The sequence below is a fragment of the Heptranchias perlo genome, chromosome 7 (genome assembly GCF_035084215.1).
Source record: "Heptranchias perlo isolate sHepPer1 chromosome 7, sHepPer1.hap1, whole genome shotgun sequence".
Classification (NCBI taxonomy): domain Eukaryota; kingdom Metazoa; phylum Chordata; class Chondrichthyes; order Hexanchiformes; family Hexanchidae; genus Heptranchias; species Heptranchias perlo.
In genome coordinates this window covers 48,209,773-48,230,711 of record NC_090331.1, presented here as the reverse complement: position 1 = coordinate 48,230,711, position 20,939 = coordinate 48,209,773, and the positions used below count along the sequence as shown (strand labels likewise).

Below are 20,939 nucleotides of genomic sequence, written 5' to 3'. Positions count from 1 at the left end.
CCAAGCTGTTCCAGTACAGCTACAAAGCTGGCATCTACCCAACAATGTGGAAAATTGCTCAGGTATGTCCAGTCCACAAAAAGCAGGACAAATCCAATCCAGCCAATTAATGTCCCATCAGTCTACTCTCAATCATCAGCAAAGTGATGGAAGGCATCGTCAATAGTGCTATCAAGCTGCACTTACTCACCAATAACCTGCTTACCAATGCTCAGTTTGGGTTCCGTCAGGACCACTCAGCTCCAGACCTCATTACAGCCTTGGTCCAAAAGAGCTGAATTTCAGAGGTGAGGTGAGAGTGATTGGCCTTGACATCAAGGCAGCATTTGTGGCACGAAGGAGCCCTATAAAATTGAAGTCAATGGGAATCAGGGGGAAAACTCTCCAATGGCTGGAGTCATGCCTAGCACAAAGGAAGATGGTAGTGGTTGTTGGAGGCCAATCATCTCAGCCCCAGGACATTGCGGCAGGAGTTCCTCAGGGCAGTGTTCTCGGCCCAACCATCTTCAGCTGTTTCATCAATGACCTTCCCTCCGTCATAAGGTCGGAAATGGGGATGTTCGCTGATGATTGCACAGTGTTCAGTTCCATTCGCAACCCTTCAGAAAATGAAGCAGTCCGTGCCTGCATGCAGCAAGACCTGGACAACATCCAGGCTTGGGCTCATAAGTGGCAAGTAACATTCGCACCAGACAAGTGCCAGGCAATGACCATCTCCACCAAGAGTATAACCACCTCCCCTTGACAGTCAACAGCATTATCATCACCGAATCCCCCACCATCAACATCCTGGGGGTCACCATTGACCAGAAACTTAACTGGACCAGCCACATAAATACTGTGGCTACAAGAGCAGGTCAGAGGCTGGGTATTCTGCAGCAAGTGACTCACCTCCTGACTCCCCAAAGCCTTTCCACCAACTACAAGGCACAAGCCAGGTGTGCGATGGAATACTCTCCACTTGCCTGGATGAGTGCAGCTCCAACAACACTCAAGAAGCTCGACACCATCCAGGACAAAGCAGCCTGCTTGATTGGCACCCCATCCACCACCCTAAACATTCACTCCCTTCACCACTGGCGCACCATGGCTACAGTGTGTACCATCTACAGGATGCACTGCAGCAACTCGCCAAGGCTTCTTCGACAGCACCTCCCAAACCCGCGACCTCTACCACCTAGAAGGACAAGGGCAGCAGGCACGTGGGAACACCACCTGCACGTTCCCCTCCAAGTCACACACCATCCCGACTTGGAAATACAATGCCATTCCTTCATTGTCGCTGGGTCAAAATCCTGGAACTCCCTACCTAATAGCACTGTGGGAGAACCTTCGACACACGGACTGCAGCGGTTCAAGAACGCGGCTCATCACCACCTTCTCGAGGGCAATTAGGGATTGGCAATAAATGCTGGCCTTGGTCGCGATGCCCATATCCCATGAACGAATAAAAAAATCTTTTCTGCACCCTTCCCACAACACTGATGTCTTTCCTAAAATAAGGCACCCAAATCGGACAATATATTCTAACTGCAAGCTTAGCAGTCTTTTGTATAGGTTTAGCATTACTGCTTTCTTCCTTGTGTATACTGATTCAATCAATTTGCTGTATTAATACAATAAGCAAATCGTATCAGGACCATACAAAATAATCTCTATGCAACAGTTTTCTAGTTTTACTGTGATGGTTAAGCAAGCATTCTCTACAATTCCATTTTTCTCACAGACACACAAATTTTTGTTGTCCCATCATTACTGCTGTTTTTGACAACCCTGCAGATTCCACTAAAAAATTAAGGGAGAGAGAATTAACTAAATGTGAAAGGACAGATGGGCTGTTTTTCATTGTATTTTACTTTTGGCCCCTTTTGTGGGTAATTTTATTTCCACTGACAAGTTTTCACACTGAAACATATCCTTTTTATTAATTATATCTTGCCAGAAAATGCTTTCCAATGGCATAATTTTATCGTTTTCACCAATGCTACTGGGATGTCAGTGCCTCTGCAGAATCCAGGAAGGAGGAAAGAAAAAGATTGAAAACAATGACAACTTGAAATAAAAGCCAGAAATGACACCAAAAGCATCGACTAAGATGCCATTTAATAGATTCAAAAAGACATAATACCAATAGTGCTCTGACAATCCATATCCATTTTCAGCCAACTGTGAGGAATATTACAGTCTAGAAATGGAACCAAACTGTGCAATGAAGCTTCAAGTATTGCACCAAAATGCAAACATTTTTTCTCCCCCTTTCAAGTTCTTTTTGCACCACCCCAAGCCTCTGTCAATTTGATTGAGACAGCTCATGCAAAATCTTCCCTTCCTCCTTTTTTCTTGGGAAGCACCTGGCCACCACCCAGTATCTCCCTGGAAGCACAATGAAATTATTTGCAGAAGCACTGGCACGAACATGAACGTGTATTCTATTGTACTGGAGTACTAAAACATCCAGTCGCTGCATTGAATGTTCTACAGTTATAAAAATTAAGAAAATATCTTTAGTGCAAGGATTTGAATTACAATTAGTAACCTTGGCTAGTGTCACAGAAATAGCCAGTCACTCAGGCGATACATTTTAGCCCCAGTTTCAGGAAATGCATGTACTATGCAGTGTCCACGTGGCTATCCTCCCTTCTGTGATTTTTTTCCAAAATACGGTTCCAATTAAATGATAACAAAGCCTATTATCTTTTAGATTAAACTATTCTTTCCATTTCACAAAGCAACAGAAAATGCCCATCTATGAACAAGGTTACTGTAACTTGTCTGAATTGCAAGAATTGATTTTACATACAATTACTGCTAAACTCTTGCTACCAGGACAGCAATAGGATTTAACTAGACATAAAATGGCAGGCATTAGTATAAAATTTATATAGTGAATATCAATTTAAAGTATATGTTAATGGTAATATGGTAATATTTTTGGATAGGAGAAGACCATTGGTCCATCTAGCCTGCCTTTCCAAACCTTCCATCAGTTTTCTTACTGAGATTCTGGAAGTAACCTGACTACATAACAACACTGATTACACTTCAAGTCATTAATTATCTGTGAAATACTTGGGACAGATGTTGCAGTCACAATATAAATGCAAGTTCTTTCTCCTTTCTTAATAGCCCTGCATCCCCTTAACTAAAAGCAACTTATCCATTTTTTAAAAAAAACCTGCCATGGTTTTTGGCTCCACCATCCTTGCTGGTAATCTTTCCCTAATTCTACCACCCACTTACTTGAAAAAATGTTGCTTTAAATTCCTATTTTCCCTAGACGCCCTAAACTTTAAATTGTGTCCCCTAGTTCCTGAACCCGGCATCTGACTGAAGTTTCCTGGATCTAAATTTTGCATACCTGTGAAAATCTTCAAGACCTTTATTATACACCCCCCCCCTTCCTGTCCCCCCCCCCGCCAAACCTCTGCAGTGAGTAAAATGCCAGCGCTTACAATTTTCCTCTTAACTCAGTCCTCTAAGATCAGGAATCAACCTAGTTGTCCTTCTCTGACTCCCTCCAATAATTCTACTTTTCCTGTAATACATAATACTTCAGATATGCCTCACCAAGGCCAGATATAACATTAACATATCTCCTTAGTCTTGTAAGTCACACCTCTAGCTATACACCTTAATATTTTATTTACTTTCTTAACTGTCTGCAAACACTGAACTGTCAGTTTCAACAACATATTCACCAAAACCTCTAGATCTCTATTTTGCTCTGCTGCCTCAAGCATATTACCACATAACATGTACTCCATATTCTCACTTCTTTTATCTAATGTGATGACTTTATACTGTTCTATTTTGAATTCCAACTGCCACCCTCTCCAGCCACTGCCCTGGCCTATCGAAACAACATCAGCACCAAAACTGACCCTTATGGGATTCCAGTGATAACCGGTTTCCACTCTGACACCTCCTTAATCACCACCAACCTTTGCTGCCTATCGTTCAGCTGTGCATCAATCCAGTTTAATACTTTGCCACTTATCCCATGACAATGCACCTCATGAATTAGTCTGTTATGGGGATAGTGTTAAATGCCTTGCTGAAATCCAGGTAAACATATCTACCACCTTATCTTTATCTTCCAGATTTGAAACCTCCTCAAAGAAATCCTGTAAGGTGCTCAGACATGACTTACCCTTTCTGAACCCATCCGTACTCTTTCTAATCAGATCCTGTCCTTCCAGATGAACCCCTATGCTATCCCTCAACCAAGTCTCGAAAACTTTCCCTACAATCAAGGTAACAGGTCTATAATTTGACTGCTTATCCCTTTCTCCTTCTTTCCATTTGGTAAATAACCTGATTCCAGTGAGCTTTGAAAAATATACTGGTGAGGGGATTTACAATCTTCTTAGCCAACTCCACCTGCACCTTAGATGGAAATATCTCCTGAAAGCACTCCCATTTTCCTTTAACATTCTTCCCTAATAGCAGTAGAATAGCAAAATTACAGGGAATTAAAGGATTGCGCCACAGTAAGGCATTTCTCAGAATGGAAAAATCAGGTTTCTCTTGTGTCTGTTCCTGCAATTATTGGTAGGGGAATATTGGCAGAGATTTGGGAGCAGTTCACCTGCCTGGCCTCTTGATCGGGGAACACTGAATACCCTATGGGAAGGAAGAATCCCTAAAGAGGGAGAAAATATAACAAATTGGATAAGGAAATAAATAAAGAGAAAATAGTGCATCTATTTGTTTTTCCAAGTATTTAAGACAGATTTATGCTATATTGCTGTAATCTCTATTTAGGTAATAAGAAATCAGCATTGAAGATATAAACTAAACTTTCTCTAATCAACATATTACCCTACAAGGATAAAATGAATGATGAAAATTGCTAAAGGAACTTACTTGATGGTCTACTGAACTCAGAGTATGAAACTCGAGAGTATTTTTCTTTTCTTGTTCTATTGGCCTAAGTGCGAGGTAATTACTTTTATTTTTAAGAATCATTTTCTCATGTTAAAAGTGCAATTTAGAAAGATCACGAATTGTTCATTGCAATATAAATCAACACTAAGGTGATACTTCAGTTCCTGTTTTTTGGTTTTGTGCATGCTATCTGACATTATTAAACGCCACAAAAGGTTATGAAACATTGAATGACAGCCACAGAGGAGCACCGATCTCTGAATATACACCAGCACAAAGGACAAACCTGAAACGCACAGCAAAAATTCATATTTTTTTTGGTTAGTTTGCAAGTATTCGACACTAGCATATGCAGCAAAGCCACATATAAAAATACAATCTTATCCACATAAATTCAGAAAAGGAACAGCTTTCATTTATGCTCCATGGGATAAACTGCACAGAGTAATTACAGCCATTTCTGCACTTAACGAGTAGGGATATGATACCAGAAAAAAATAATTTCTGACAGCCAAATGACTGACTGCCTCTTATGAAACATAAATTAACTTCATGCTCATCACCTTACTGTAACATGTAGATTCCACAAGACACAGCTGCTTCTATTGCAATAGAACTTGGATGACAAAATGTAACACCATTTAGTGAAAATACTTCAGAGAACCACAATAACATTAAATTAGCATCATTGTGCTCTATTACCTTTGCGGGAGCTCATACTGCCTGAAGACAAGAAGCATAGCACCAACACAGCTGTCATATTGCACACACGCCTGGAATTCTGACAACTGCTGTTTCAGCGATCTCCATCATTCTGAGAGCTTTTATACACCAACACATCAGGACTGCTGCCGGAAATATGAATTGCGATGCAGACAGTAAGTGAGGGGTATACTCCTATAGACCTATCTGGAGCTGGTTACTTATCTGTAATGGCTTCCAACTGGGGTCAGGACTGAGTATGTTTATCACTGTACTCGGGAGGAGGCATCATATCAGAAAAATGTCAGGGTGGGTAGTCGTTAAAGAGACCAGGAAGCGCACTGATTGTAATACAATACATTTTACTTCTATCTTGCTAAATAAAGATAGCATAAATTTGCTAAATTGACAATATTCAGGCAGTATGTAACACCTGGGTGCTAAGAAGCCAGGTGCTGCATGCACTATTGAATAACATTCAATGTAATGGATGAAGGTCCTGGTATAGATTTAATACAATGCTAAGTGCAAGCAACTATACAATTCCAAGAAAGAACACGTTAGTTGAATTTTAAAAGGTGCAGTGAACCACTGATCTCCACATGACAAACTTAAAAGTCAGATTTTTTAAAAGATGCTACAATTGCACTACCTGTAGATCTGAATATGTATATTTTCCAGTTACTTATACTGTACATATTAATACACAGCACATGCTATTTAAAGGCATAGTCTTATTATTAGCATCTGTATTATTAGCATCTGTTTCTACAGTTATATAAAAAGAAAAAGGGTGGCTAAGGCAAACGTAGGTCCCTTAGAGGATGAGACCGGGAAATTAATGGTGGGAAACATGGAGATGGCAAAAATGCTGAACAAATATTTTGTTTCAGTCTTTACGGTAGAGGACACTAAGAATATCCCAACACTGGACAAACAGGGGGCTCTAGGGGGGAGGAGCTAAATACGATTAAAATCACTCAGGAGATGGTACTCAGTAAAATAATGGGACTCAAAGCGGATAAATCCCCTGGACCTGATGGCTTACATCCTAGAGTCTTGAGGGAAGTGGCAGTAGGGATTGTGGATGCTTTGGTGATAGTTTTCCAAAATTCCCTGGACTCAGGAGAGGTCCCGGCAGATTGGAAAACTGCTAATGTAACACCGTTATTTAAAAAGGGTAGTAGGCAGAAGGCTGGAAATTATAGGCCGGTTAGCCTAACATCTGTGGTGGGTAACATTTTGGAGTCTATTATTAAGGAGACAGTAACGGAACATTTAGATAAGCATAATTTAATAGGACAAAGTCAGCATGGCTGTATGAAGGGGAAGTCATGTCTGACAAATTTGCTTGAGTTCTTTGAGGATATAACGTACAGGGTGGATAAAGGGGAACCAGTGGACGTAGTGTATTTAGACTTCCAGAAGGCATTCGACAAGGTGCCACATAAAAGATTATTGCTTAAGATAAAAAATCACGGGATTGGGGGTAATATTCTGGCATGGGTGGAGGATTGGTTATCGAACAGGAGGCAGAGAGTTGGGATAAATGGTTCATTCTCGGACTGGCAACCAGTAACCAGTGGTGTTCCACAGGGGTCGGTGCTGGGTCCCCAAATCTTTACAATCTATATTAACGATTTGGAGGAGGGGACCGAGTGCAACGTATCAAAATTTGCAGATGAATCAAAGGTGGGAGGGAAAGTAGAGAGTGAGGAGGACGTAAAAAACCTGCAAGGGGATATAGACAGGCTGGGTGAGTGGGCGGAGATTTGGCAGATGCAATACAATATTGGAAAATGTGAGGTTATGCACTTTGGCAGGAAACATCAGAGAGCAAGTTATTATCTTAAAGGCGAGAAACTGGAAAGTACTGCAGTGCAAAGGGATCTGGGGGTCCTAGTGCAAGAAAATCAAAAAGTTAGTATGCAGGTGCAGCAGGTGATCAAGAAGGCCAACGGAATTTTGGCTTTTATTGCTGGGGGATAGAATATAAAAACAGGGAGGTATTGCTGCAGTTATATAAGGTATTGGTGAGACCGCACCTGGAATACTGCATACAGTTTTGGTGTCCACACTTAAGGAAAGACATACTTGCTCTCGAGGCAGTACAAAGAAGGTTCACTCGGTTAATCCCGGGGATGAGGGGGTGGACATATGAGGAGAGGTTGAGTCGATTGGAACTCTACTCATTGGAGTTCAGAAGAATGAGAGGCGATCTTATTGAAACATATAAGATTGTGAAGGGGCTTGATCGGGTGGATGCAGTAAGGATGTTCCCAAAGATGGGTGAAACTAGAACTAGGGGGCATAATCTTAGAATAAGGGGCTGCTCTTTCAAAACTGAGATGAGGAGAAACTTCTTCACTCAGAGGGTGGTAGGTCTGTGGAATTTTCTGCCCCAGGAAGCTGTGGAAGCTACATCATTAGATAAATTTAGAACAGAAATAGACAGTTTCCTAGAAGTAAAGGGAATTAGGGGTTATGGGGAGCGGGCAGGAAATTGGACATGAAGCTGAGTTCGGATTGGTCAATGCCCTGTGGGTGGCGGAGAGGGCCCAGGGGCTGAGTGGCCGGGTCCTGCTCCTACTTCTTGTGTTCTTTAGATTTGTGGTTGGGATCAGATCAGCCATGATCTTATTGAATGGCGGAGCAGGCTCGAGGGGCCGATTGGCCTACTCCTGCTCCTATTTCTTATGTTCTTATGTTCTTATGTTCCCCATATACTAATTTTTTAAAAAGGTTTAATTGGCCAGCAATTGACTTTTCCAGGAAAGAATATCTGTGTGCATCGAGATTTTTTTTGATAATCTATGATGTTTAACACTGTCACAACAAAAATATTGCTTTACTGGCCTTTCCTGTTAAATAATGAAATTTATCAATTGCGTAACATTAAATAGCTAGAAAACAAACTTTTGCGTGTCACATCAGATATTATGCACTATAGGGTGAAAATATGATTGGAGATATTATTTTTAATGGGTTAACATCTTTGTTAAAATGGTGGAAAAAGGAATGTCATATGAATGTTAAGCATCTGTCCTCCGTTTTCAACAATAACAATTTCTACCTTTATATAGAGAACATGGGCATGATTTTAGTATGCCGGTGGGATGGCAGCCGGGGGGGCATCAATGGGCGCGCGGGTAACCCGAAAAATAAAAAGCTTACTGTTTCCCACGCGATCGCGACTTAATTGATGGCCCTTAACGTTGGTTCATGGTTTGCCATCCAAAAGCTGCACAGTGGGCGGACTGCACACCCGCATGTCCTGCTGTCAGCTGGAGTGTTTGGATTTAAAGGGCCATTGCATCAATGGCTTTTGCTGCACCAAGGACCAACCACGCAGAATGGAACAGCAGAGAGGCAAACCAGCTCCAAGATTCATTGACGCCTCACTTGAGATGCTGCTGGCCGGGGTGGGGAGGAGGAGGAAGGTAATATTCTACCCGGCCGACAGGAGGGAGTGCCCTGCCTCTGCTACCAAGAAGGCCTGGCTTGAGGTGGCAGAGGAGGTCACCAGCAGGAGTAACATCTCCCACACTTGGATCCAGTGCAGGAAGCGTTTCAATGACCTAATCAGGTCAGCAAAAGTGAGTGCATTTACTGATTCTCCTGCAATCTGTGGTGCACATCACCACACTCCCCTCACATCATTCTGCACTGCCAAGTCTACTCCATCACATCACTCCTCACACCCACTTAAGGCTCAAGAGGGAAAGAGGGAAGTATTCCCACATCAACTTACCTTCGCTTCCTGAGCACTTCCTCACTTCCCCATTTGTGAACCCACCACTACCACTCACCACAATCCTGATCGAATGTGATGTCTCTGTCTGATACTCACCCTCTGATGCATCTCTTTCACCCAAAGCAAGGCATTCATCGGCTGACCACTTCACCCTCACTCACTCACAGGTCTGTACTTTCTCCCTTTGTAGAAGAGAGCGCAAAATGCACGGGAGAGGGCGAGGACTAGAGGGGGACCACAACAAATAGTGGTCCTCACAGAGGCAGAGGAGGAGGCCCTGGAGATCAGCCGCATCCTCGAGTGCCTGTCCATCGAGGATGCTGAGACTGGTATCCCACAAATATCTGGTGACACAACTTTAACATTCATCACACACAACATGAATTAATGTTAAGAATGATTGGCATGTTGAACGCCTAAGTTTACTCATCGCAACATTACACATCTGTGATGATGCTTAATATTGCCTTCTGTTCTCTTCCAGCTCCCTCGGCGACCGAAGTGATGGGAGAGGGTGATTCCTCAGAGGAGCTCCCGGCTTCTGAGGGCGCACCGTCATATCTTAGCGAATCATCCACCAGTGCAGATACTCACACCTCAGTGGGTCCTCGTAGTCAGTCAGTTGGGTTGGCATCTGGTGAGTCACTACACACAAGTGAGCACGAGCAGACTCTGGTGGCAGGGGCAGCTGTGGAGATTCTGCGTCGGTGAACGCACTCCTCTCCAGGCTCTGCTCAGCTGGACACAGATGCTGAACCCCCGGAGGCTATCCTTTAAAAGGAGAATGGTCGAGGAACAGCAGCACATTTGTGAGGTACTGGAACAGGTGCCACGCACACTCTCCACAATAACACAAAGGATGGAGGAATCCATCTCCTGCACTAGTGGAATGGTAGCACAGGTACATGCGGAAATGTCTGAGATAGTGTCACAGGTAAGTGCGGGAATGTCTGCAATGAAAAGAAGACTAGCCTCCATTGAGCTTCAAGCACGGCTCACAGATGAGTCCATTCAGGCCCTGGCAATGGCTGTGCGGACTCAGGGTGAACAACATTCTGCCACCTTAAACAGGCAGACAGAAACTTTACAACTGGGCTTCCAAGGCATCATACATGTCCTCCATACTGTTCTCCAGCAGGGTGGTAGGAATGATGTGGCCCTGGTCCAGGAGAGGGATGATAGCGAAAGAGGACATGGAAGTGGGGACGCCACTCAAAGCGCTCCCAGTCTCACCCATTGCCCCCCCCCCCAACCAGTACCCACAATACTGCCTCCTCTCCAGGTGGCCGAGTCTGCCCCTGCACAGGTGCAGATGGAGCAGTCTTTGGCGGGGCCCTCACGGGCTCCAAAACCCAGAGGGCGTAGGTCCAAAGCATCTCAACAGTTCGGGCATGAACATGAGCAACCTGCCACTACCTCTGCTGCAGCCACAGGGGATGCACCACGTAGAAGTAGTTGGAAACAAAAGGCTACAGTTTTGTGATCACAAAGGGTACGCACAAGGGTGTCTGACAGACTGTCATGTTTTTCATTTATATTTGGTTTTTGTTAAGTTCACGTTAAATGTTATTATTCTCACCACTACAGCCACGTCTTGCCCATTCTTGACTGGCTTTTGTGATAGTGCCCTTTCATGTGTTTCATCATGAACAGCGAAACTTGATGCCACCCAGTGGGTGCATTTACAGTGGGTGCACATGTAGTTGTAGGACGGTTTTGTGCAGGGGGGGAGGGGCTGGTGTTGGCGCTGCTCTTTCCAGGTGGTCTGAGGACTGGACTATCCTCACTTTGCAGATGTCCTTATGAGAATCATTCAAATATTAGTGACCCCCTGGCCTCACAGGCAGCCAGGTGAGCCGCTGCTCTGCCAATGGGTTCCTCCTCCTCTGCGTCTTCCTCCTCCTCCTCAGTGTTGATGGCAGATGTGGATGCTGGATGAGGGCATGAGGCCTCATCAACCAGTAACCCTCTCTGTTGTGCCATGTTGCGCAGCACACAACAGACGACGATAATTCTACCCGCTTTCGCTGGTGCATATTGAAACGCTCCCCCAGACCGATCCATGCACCGAAATCGCATCTTCAGCTGTCCTATCACATGCTCAATGACAGACCTGGTGGTGATGTGATGGTCATTATATCGACACTGTGCCTTACTGATGGGGTTTCTCACAGGTGTCATGAGCCAGGGGGTATCCCTCGTCTCTGAGGAGCCAGCCCTTAAGTCTGTTTGGTGCTTGGAGGAGGGTCGGGATGTTGGATTCCTGCAGAATGAAGGAATCATGGCAACTGCCAGGGAATCTGCCACACACGTGAAGAAATCTTTTCCGGTGGGCGCAAACGAGCTGCGCATTGATGGAGGGACATCCCTTTCTGTTAATGAATAGTCCTGGCCCATATGGAGGTGCTCGTATTACTATGTGCGTGCAATCAATTGCACCCTGTACCCGTGGGAAGCCAGCCACAGAGTGGAACCCAACCGCCCTCTCCGTCTGGCTGAGGTCATCCATGGGGAAGTTGATGTAGTGGGACGCCCTGCAAAACAAACCTTCAGTGACCTGTCTTATGCACTTGTGGGCAGACGACTGAGAGATCCCAGCAATGTCATCGATGGCACCCTGGTATGATCTGGAGGGGAAGAAGTTGAGGGCAGTGGTCACTTTAACTACTGCGGGCAATGCTATGCCACCAGGCCCAGCAAGGAGCAGCTCTGCATGAAGGAGGCTGCAGATGTCTGCGACCACCTAGCGACTCACTCTCGGCCTTTGTATGCACTGCTCCTCAGAGAGGTCCAGGAAGTTCAGCTTCGGTCTGTAGACCCTCTGACGAGGGTAGTGCCTCCTGCGACGTCGGTCCCTCTGTTGTTGCCCTCTCTGCTCTTGTGCAGGTGCCTGTGTTGCACCTCTGTGTGGTGGAGCTGCAAGTGGCGGAAGTGCACGTCATGCCTGGTGAGGATGGTGATGTTCCTCGTCCTTGGGTGTACTGGTGAATGCAGCCCCCCATCCTGATGTTGTCAGTTTGTGGGGGTCCAAAAAGTAGGTAAATATGTGTAAACAGAACAATTCTGAGTGAACTTTCAATCTAAACACAAAGATCTCCCAGCCAAAAGTTTGTCTGACAGAACTGAGTGCCCTGCTGCAATTACTCACTTTTTTATCCCCATCTGTTAAACAGGGATTTAAGTGTCCAAATAGCTGCCGGCTGCAACCCGCTGAGTTTCCCTGCCGTGTTTTACATAGCACGGGAAACATGTTGAGGCAGCGCTGAAATCGCTTCGCAGCATGATTAACCACATTAATGAAGATTTTTACAACTTTAACTACCTTGATTGATGGTTTAACTATCGGACCCCCAGCTTTAATTGCCAGCGGGACTTCCAGATTTGTGAACTGCGCGCGCATCCAGATGGGTCTGGGTCATGCGCGTTTTTCGGCAGGTTGGAGGTGGGATTCCTTCCTGCTCTGGAAATGCCCGATTTTGTTTGGCCCGTCCCCAACGCATCCAGACTTTGAAGTTAAAATCATGCCCCATATTGCATGAAGCATGTGGAGTCAGGGGACAGGTAGCAGAATGGATCGCAAGCTGGCTACAAAACAGAAAAGAGAGTAGGGGCTAAGGGTAGCTACTCAGACTGGCAAAAGATGGGAAGTGGCGTTCCACAGGGATCAGTGTTGTGACCACTGCTGTTCACCATTTACATAAACAATTTGGACTCAGGAATCGGAAATAAATTGGGGGTGTAGTTAATGCAAAGGAAGAATGCATCAAAATACAGGAAGACATTAATAAACTTGTAGAATGGGCGTGTAATTGGTAAATGAATTTCAATATAGATAAGTGTGAGGTACTACATTTTGGTAGGAAAAATAAGGAGGTCACATATTGCTTGGATAATAAGAGTCTAAATGGGGTAGAGGAGCAGAGGGATCTTGGGGTACAGATACACAAATTACTAAAAGTAGCGACGCAGATTAATAAGGCCATAAAAAAAAGGCAAACCAAGCACTGGAGTTCATTTCTAGAGCGACAGAATTGAATACCTGAGAAGTTATGTTAAACTTGTACAAAACCTTGGTTAGACCACACTTGGAGTACTGTGCCCAGTTCTGGTCCCCATATTATAAAAAGGATATAGAGGCATTGGAGAAGGTGCAAGAAATATTCACAAGGATGATACCAGAACTGAAAGAATATACTTATCTGGTAAGGTTGAACAGGCTGGGGCTCTTTTCTCTAGAAAAGAGAAGACTGAGGACCTGATAGAGCTCTTTAAGATTATGAAGGGGTTTGCTAGGATAGTTGTAGAAATGTTTCCACTTGTGGGGGAGACCAGAACCAGGGGCCATAAATATAAGATAGTTGCTAATAAATCCAATAAGGAATTCAAGAGAAACTTCTTTATCCAGTGAGTGATTAGAATGTGGAACTTGCTATCACAAGGAATAGTTGAGGCGGCCAGCATAAATGCATTTAAGGGGAAGCTACATAATCACATGAAAGAGAAAGGAATAGAAGGATATGCTGATAGGGTTAGATGAAGGGAGGGAGGAGGCTTTTGTGGCATATAAACACTGGAAAGAACTTATTGAGCCGAATGGTCTGTTTCTGTGCTGTACATTCTATGTAATTCTATGTAATACTGAAATATATGATCATTTCACACACCTGAGTTGATCATATAAAAATCAATACAATAAACAAGCTAGTTCTTTCACATCAAGGAATAATGCTGCTAATTAAGCTAAAGAAACAAATTAATTTGATCTTTTGATCAAATATCATACATTTACGAACATCACTACCCAGGAGTCCAAAGCAAGTTTGCATAAATTGTAACAATCCTCATTATTTCAAAGGATACGAGGAAAGGGCAGCAAAATGGGATGAGAGTAGTTAGCTTCAGTTGAAGAGCTATTACCAGCACACTTATAATGGGTCTAATGGCCTCCATCTAAACTGTCCTATAATACTATACAGTGGTGTGGTAATGTAATGGTATGGAGTAGCATTAATCCCAAACACATGCAAACTTCAGCACCAGTAGTCTCTAGGAATTATCCAACTGAAATAATACAGCCTTCCAATTTCCTGAGCAAGTCTTCTAATTGTAGGGCTCTAATTGTAGAACAAACGATCCCATTTATTGTTCAAAAAAGCCATTGTATCCCACTTACCAGTGTTGTAAATTCTGATTTAAACGAACAGTGGCATTACCTGGATACCTTGGAGCAATTCCCTTTATACAGAACAAAACTGTCGGAAAAAAACACAACTAAAATCCTTGTGGGGTTGATATTTGTCTTTTCCACCTTGACGGTAAGCATTGTCTGGACTTAGCGCAAAGAGGAAATTAGGGTGGGGAAGATCGCAAGCCTGTTACAGAATTGGTACAGTTTTTTTTGGATTAAGTTAAATGGAAGGACAATCAGGCTGGTTCTGTTACCAGTGTGAGATCCTCCCCACCAAATTTTCCTCTCTGTGACTGATCCACATGATGCTTAATGCCCAGTCGGTAAAGACAAAAATCTACCTCAATGTCTATCGTAAATGTTATCTGTGTAATGACCGTAGAGTATCTGTCAATTTACTTCTGCCTTATTGAATAAGTATGTATATTTCTCTTCTCTAATTGTTTACTTTTGTTATTTTCCACTTTCATTATTCACCAATCATACTGCTCTAAACTTTCTCCTTAATTTCAATTTTATCCCAAATCCAGGATAAAAATACTCTAAAATGTAGAATATATACTGCCAAGACAGTTTCTTATCCACCCCACTATATACCTCTAAGGATAAAAAAATGTCCCATTTACCATTACTGACATTAATGTCTTTCTCAATTTCTCCATCTGAGGTTCTTTAGTACAAGAAGAGGAGGAAGAAGGGCCAAAACGATGCCAAGCAGGACAGTCTAGGTGCTTTTTTCCAACCCATTAGCACCTGCACACCCACATCGATCTGATGCCAAAATCTACCTTCAAAAGGTGGAGCAACCACATGCCAAAGTGAGACCTCATTTTGGCAGATGATCATTGCATCTAGATACATGGTAGCAAATCCAATGACACGGTATGTATGACGGCCTGGCTAACTGTTCTACTGGATGGTGCATTAGAAGCACTCCAATCATGCTTTCAGTGGCACTACAAGGAAGAAGCCATTCCAGGGTGATCATCAACCAGCAAAGATTGATTGTCTGCACTCATCAAGATGCAATCAATCATGTTTGCTGGCATTTTTATACCTATATGGCAACAACTGTGGGCATCTGTCTTCACTGGGTCTAAGTCAAAAAAAAATCTGTGCCATTTGGTGTAAAGACACCTCATGCTAACACACACGACATGCCTGTGGCACAGGCACGATGGGGAAAATGGCCTCCGTCTATGCTGTAACATACCATGACAGTACCTGCCTCCACCTCCTTCCAGGCATATTTCAATGTAGACTTATGAAGATGACACACAGAGGGTGTCCCCCCTCACAACCACCTCATGCAGCACCACCTCCACGTCGACAGCTATCAAACAGGGGGTCAGGTGCTGGCTGCTCTGTCACGAGCCTACAATTTATCAGCACTTAAGATTTTCCTTTCCCTTCATTTTTGTTTGTGACTTCTTAGTCTCCTATCACTTCAAGGTTGTTAATGGGTCAAACCTTTCGAAAGGCTTTTGAATTTTTGTCCCCTTACTGTGACAATTCCCTTTGGTTGTCTCCATCCCTTTAAATTTCAGTTACATGGAACTTTCTTCTCCTATTACTAATGTGCTCCCTATACCTGCACCTAGATCTGTAAATAATTACCCAAATTGGATGACCCAGAAAATTTGAGTGTTATTAGCACATTACCATTCTGGTGTGATTTCCACCCATTCTTAACCATTTAGACCTGATTTACACCACTGGATGGAAATCAGCCCACATTCTCCCATCTGGTTATCCTCTGTCACGTGGTAGTGCTTACAGATTATCATAATACATTAGCATATATACAAAATATACATCTCAATGAAAGAGTGGTTTATGAAAAGCATATTACCAGCTGATATGGAAACCTCATAGATCACTGATACTGCAGGCAATCCGCAGTGCATGTATTGATTTATTAAACATCTGAATGGCTTTAAACTAAACCGTGTGCATTAGGAAGAACCGTATGGCTTGTCGAAATCATATTTCAGCACTCGCAAGTTAACAGTCTTTGAACTAAGCTCTAGTACAAGTTAATGCTATAAAATCAGCTTCATTTCAATATGGCCAAGTATATCTAATAAATTAGATTATAAATCAGGACTTTAGTTCTAAAAGCCAATCATTTCTAAGAGACAAAATGAGAAACAGTGGTTCACTGGGAAATATACCATACAGCGACATAAGGTTTAGTTAGTCACAACAATGAGGCACAAATTATTGACAGGACTATAGAGGTGGTTTATCCAGGTAAGCCTCCAATCCCCATTGCCTATCCCATTCACTTCGCATGTATACAACAGAGAAAATTTGACATTGGGAGATTTATATTTAAAGAGGCACTAATTCTCTTTTTGAACGTAATCATATTTTTACATATGGTTTGTTGTGTTGAAGATTATGAGATTTGGTTGTAGCTGTGGAGCAGAGCTGGTGAACATCAATAATTATGTCACTGAGCAATGTGTATATTTTTAAAATGCAGAATTGTATGCATATTGATGGTATTAAAGATAGAGAAATGAAAGATCTTGAAGCATTAGGAAAATGTTGAAAAATCACAGAATGAGTAACATTTTTTTCTGAGTAGTATTCACTTGTGTGTTAGAAATGGGAAGGTCATACTGACTGTAGCTAGTGCAAAGAAAAATCACCAGTGCTCGCTACTTCTTATACTGTGTCTTATTCCTTACAGTTACCTAGAGAGAGCATCTAATAATCTCAAAGAAAAGCAGATTAATGAAAGGTGATATTTAGTGAGGGAAGAGCAGCAGGAGCTGGACAACGATGGCAACAAATTAAAGCGCATCTACCATATAAGACATCCCACGGTATTTTATAAAGGGAATAATAAGGAAAGACAATGTCAAGCCATTGGAGAGAAGTTAGAGGAGGTGACTGAAAGCCTGGTCAAAAAGGTGAGCTTTGAGGAATTTGTTGTAAAAGAACAGAGAAGTAAAGAGGCAGAGGGACATAAGAAGGGAGTTCCAGTGTATAGAGCGGAGGCAACTGTTAGCTCTATCACCATTGGTGGGCTGAAGGCATGGGCATGCATAGGAGATCAGAGTCAGAAGACCAAAGGGTGATCGAGGGGAGGTATGGTTGACTAAAAAAATTCACTTAACACAATATAAGTCAAGCTTTAACAAACTGGAAATAATCATATTACAACTGTTAGTTATTTTTATTGCAGGAGAAAACATAATTCTCAGAAGCTCTTGGTGATTCTGACTGCATGAAGCAAATGCTACCAATCTTCATTTTTATGCATCTACATCTCTGAAAGCTACTCCAGTTGTTTTTTGACAACAATTTTGCAATGGTTTTTATATTTATGAAATTTCATCTGATAAATTCATTATTTTGAAACATAGTCTCTATTTTGTCACACTCTTTAATGCAAAAACAGAGTGCGGTACAAACCATTCTATGTTTTATATAACACTCAACCTCCTTTCCAGGAGCCACAATCTTCTAATTTATTATTCAGCACAATTTTTCATACTGCTGATAGTACTGTATTGAAATGATCTACACTCCTACAAATAAAAACCTCTTCCAGTAACTAGTGTGAGAAAGGGTTTAAAATGTAGTTCACTACAGATGTATTTTTAAATTCTGACAGGACATGAACACTTGATCTTTGCCAAAAAGCAATGGCAGGCTATGAAGACAATGCACCAATTAGATATTTAATGTTCAGCCTCATCTGGATTTACCCAACTGAGGCAATGCACCAGCTGCCAGCAGAAACAAAGGACTGATATAGACAGTAAGTAGGTGTTTTTTTTAATAGTGCAGTAAAGCAACCTGATGCCAGCCATAAAGGTCAACGTTCATTGGGGAACCTGTTACTCAATCAGCCTTTTCCAAATTATAACAGTTCACAGAATTGCAAAATGCAGTAGTTTAATATTCTATTTATTTTCATATCTAAAAGCTCAATGCAGATTCTCAGTAAAATGGTGTCCTATTTACATATTTGAAAGTGACACATCAAAAGCTATTTGTGATAGATTGCCAGCAGTGACAGGAACCAGAATGTTCCGGGAAACTGTTTCTAGGGGTGTGCCTATCAATACAGTGCTACAAAACTGATAGATTTCACTTTGTAACATCTTCTGGACAAGCTTGGGACTGGGACGATCCATTTGTACCCTCTGCACCTACCAGGTATAGAACAGTTTAGCAAATGACATGTTGTCAACATCAGCTATCTGAAAATTTTTTAATGGTCATATTTGTTAGCAGTGCTACTTAAAATAACAATCCAGATTACATTTAATCATATCATTAAATTATGCTATAGTGTAATCATTTGATTTCTTTAAAAATGGAGTGATCTATCAAACAACAAAATCAATGCTAATGGTCCCTCCCTCTCCCCTGCCCCAAAATAAAATGCTCGCCAGATCTGCAATACATATCTTTACAGGATTCTATTTCAAATCATTCTTGGCAAGTCACTACTGCCTGAGGGCCAGGGCAGAATTTCCATTCAGAGTGAAACCATTAACACCAACTGCTGCAGTAACTCAACATAAACATCCTTGAAGCTTTAATGATGTTTCACTGCATAAAAGGTACACTGTTAATGCACCCTGCAAAGAATGTACATTAAAACAAATAACTTCTGCACCAATTTATAGTTAATAATTGTTATTTGCTTTTCTTCATTACAATAAGGAAATGCAAAATTATTTGATCAATGAAACAAATATAAAAATTTAGTAACTTAATCACTTATACCAAGTAATATATTTTATATTTATTCATAGAATGTGGGCACGGCAGTATTTATTGCACATCTCTGGGGACACTGGAGGGTGAAATTGATCAACGCCAGTCACGCAAAATGGGCTGATAGAGAATCGGCAGTACATTTGACACTGTGCCCAATTAATGGAAAAGAAAATTGGGGACAGTGTAAAACAGGCTGCCGATTCGCTATCAGCCCATTTTGCGCAACTGGCACTGACCAATTTCACCTCCCCATGAGTCAATCACATATTGTGGGACTGGAATCATGTGCAGGTCAAAGCAGGTAGGTGAACCATTTGGGTTTATACAACAATCCATTATTATGTTCATCATCATGTTATCATGATTATTTTCTGGTGCTAGCCTAAAAATTACCAATTGATTTAAAATTCAATGTCATAACTTGCTGTGGTAGGATTTGAAATCATGGCCTCCAGGTTGCTAGGCCGTACCATTACCATCAGGCTACCCATATTACGTTATATTTTACTATGTTTGGGCAAAAGTCACAAAATCTTGTCATATTAGTACATTGCTTTTTTTTCTGGTACCCATGTTGTTGGTGGAATTCTAAGTAATATTTGAAATACTATGAAATCCCAAGTAGCAGGGACATCCAAGCTTTTGTCTTCATGGACAAATGTAGGTGTATAACATGGACCTTGGAGGCACACATAAAGTTTGAATCCATGTTCCTATTCATTTCCATACATCTAAAGTTCCCAATTCTAACAGATCTTTGATTGAGGCACCAGTGCTAATATCTCAGGGCCCACAAAATTCAAACAGGACAAACCATGAATAAGAAATATAAGCATCAATATGACTGAGGTGTCTAGACTTCAAGGTTAGATTGGCAGTGCTTAGGAACATCCCTGCGACAAAGATCTACAAGGTTAGGAACCAAACCCAGCAGAATCCTCACTCCTCATTGTACCATGTGTCAAGTATGAAATTGCAACCTGCTTTATGTAGAGATAGGGCCAGAAATTCCTAGGCTCCCACTCCAGTGCCGTAATTGTTGCAGGACAGATCGTCTGTGCGCAGAATGCCAAAGACCATGAACCTATCAGAAATCCTGGGATTAATTGTTTTGCATAATGCAGGATGGGACCAGGATGCAAGTCCTGTCAGCGATTGGTCAGGTACAACAGGTGAGAGTTTGCAGATGGAGCAAGTTACAATAGCAGGATTTAAATGCCTGCCTGCATTTTAAAGGGTGAGCTACAATGAAAGGAGTAGACATGACACCTGTAAAGGTTCAAGACATTGAGGTGCAAATTTCTTGGACAGCAATCTAAAATATGAGTTTTCCGAAATGCCAAAGGGTGGGGGTTGCCATTCTTGGTTGGTGAAAAACCATCAATACAGCAGCACGTGTAATGTGGAAGGAGGTGGCAGTGGCAGCGAGTGTCACCTCCATAATCCTATAGACCCCACAACAATGTAGGAAGAAGCTTCTTCTTGTTAATGATCTCACAAGGGCAGCAAAGCTAAGTGACATGCAGCAAGGTGCCATGATTGGTTGGTGAGATACTCAGACATCACTCCCTGCTCTTGTGTTCAGTCACTGCCCTATGGGGTTTCACACTGAACCTTTTCGTTCATGCCCCAGAACCTCTCTCACATGGAACCCTACATTTC

The 20,939-nt window shown here is 42.3% G+C and overlaps 1 protein-coding gene across 1 annotated transcript in view; it reads right to left on the bottom strand.

The window, feature by feature from the left end:
* Positions 1-20,939, bottom strand: part of kalrna (kalirin RhoGEF kinase a) — a 667,943-nt gene that overhangs the window by 524,706 nt on the left and 122,298 nt on the right. The gene's annotated exons all lie outside the window — the stretch shown is intronic.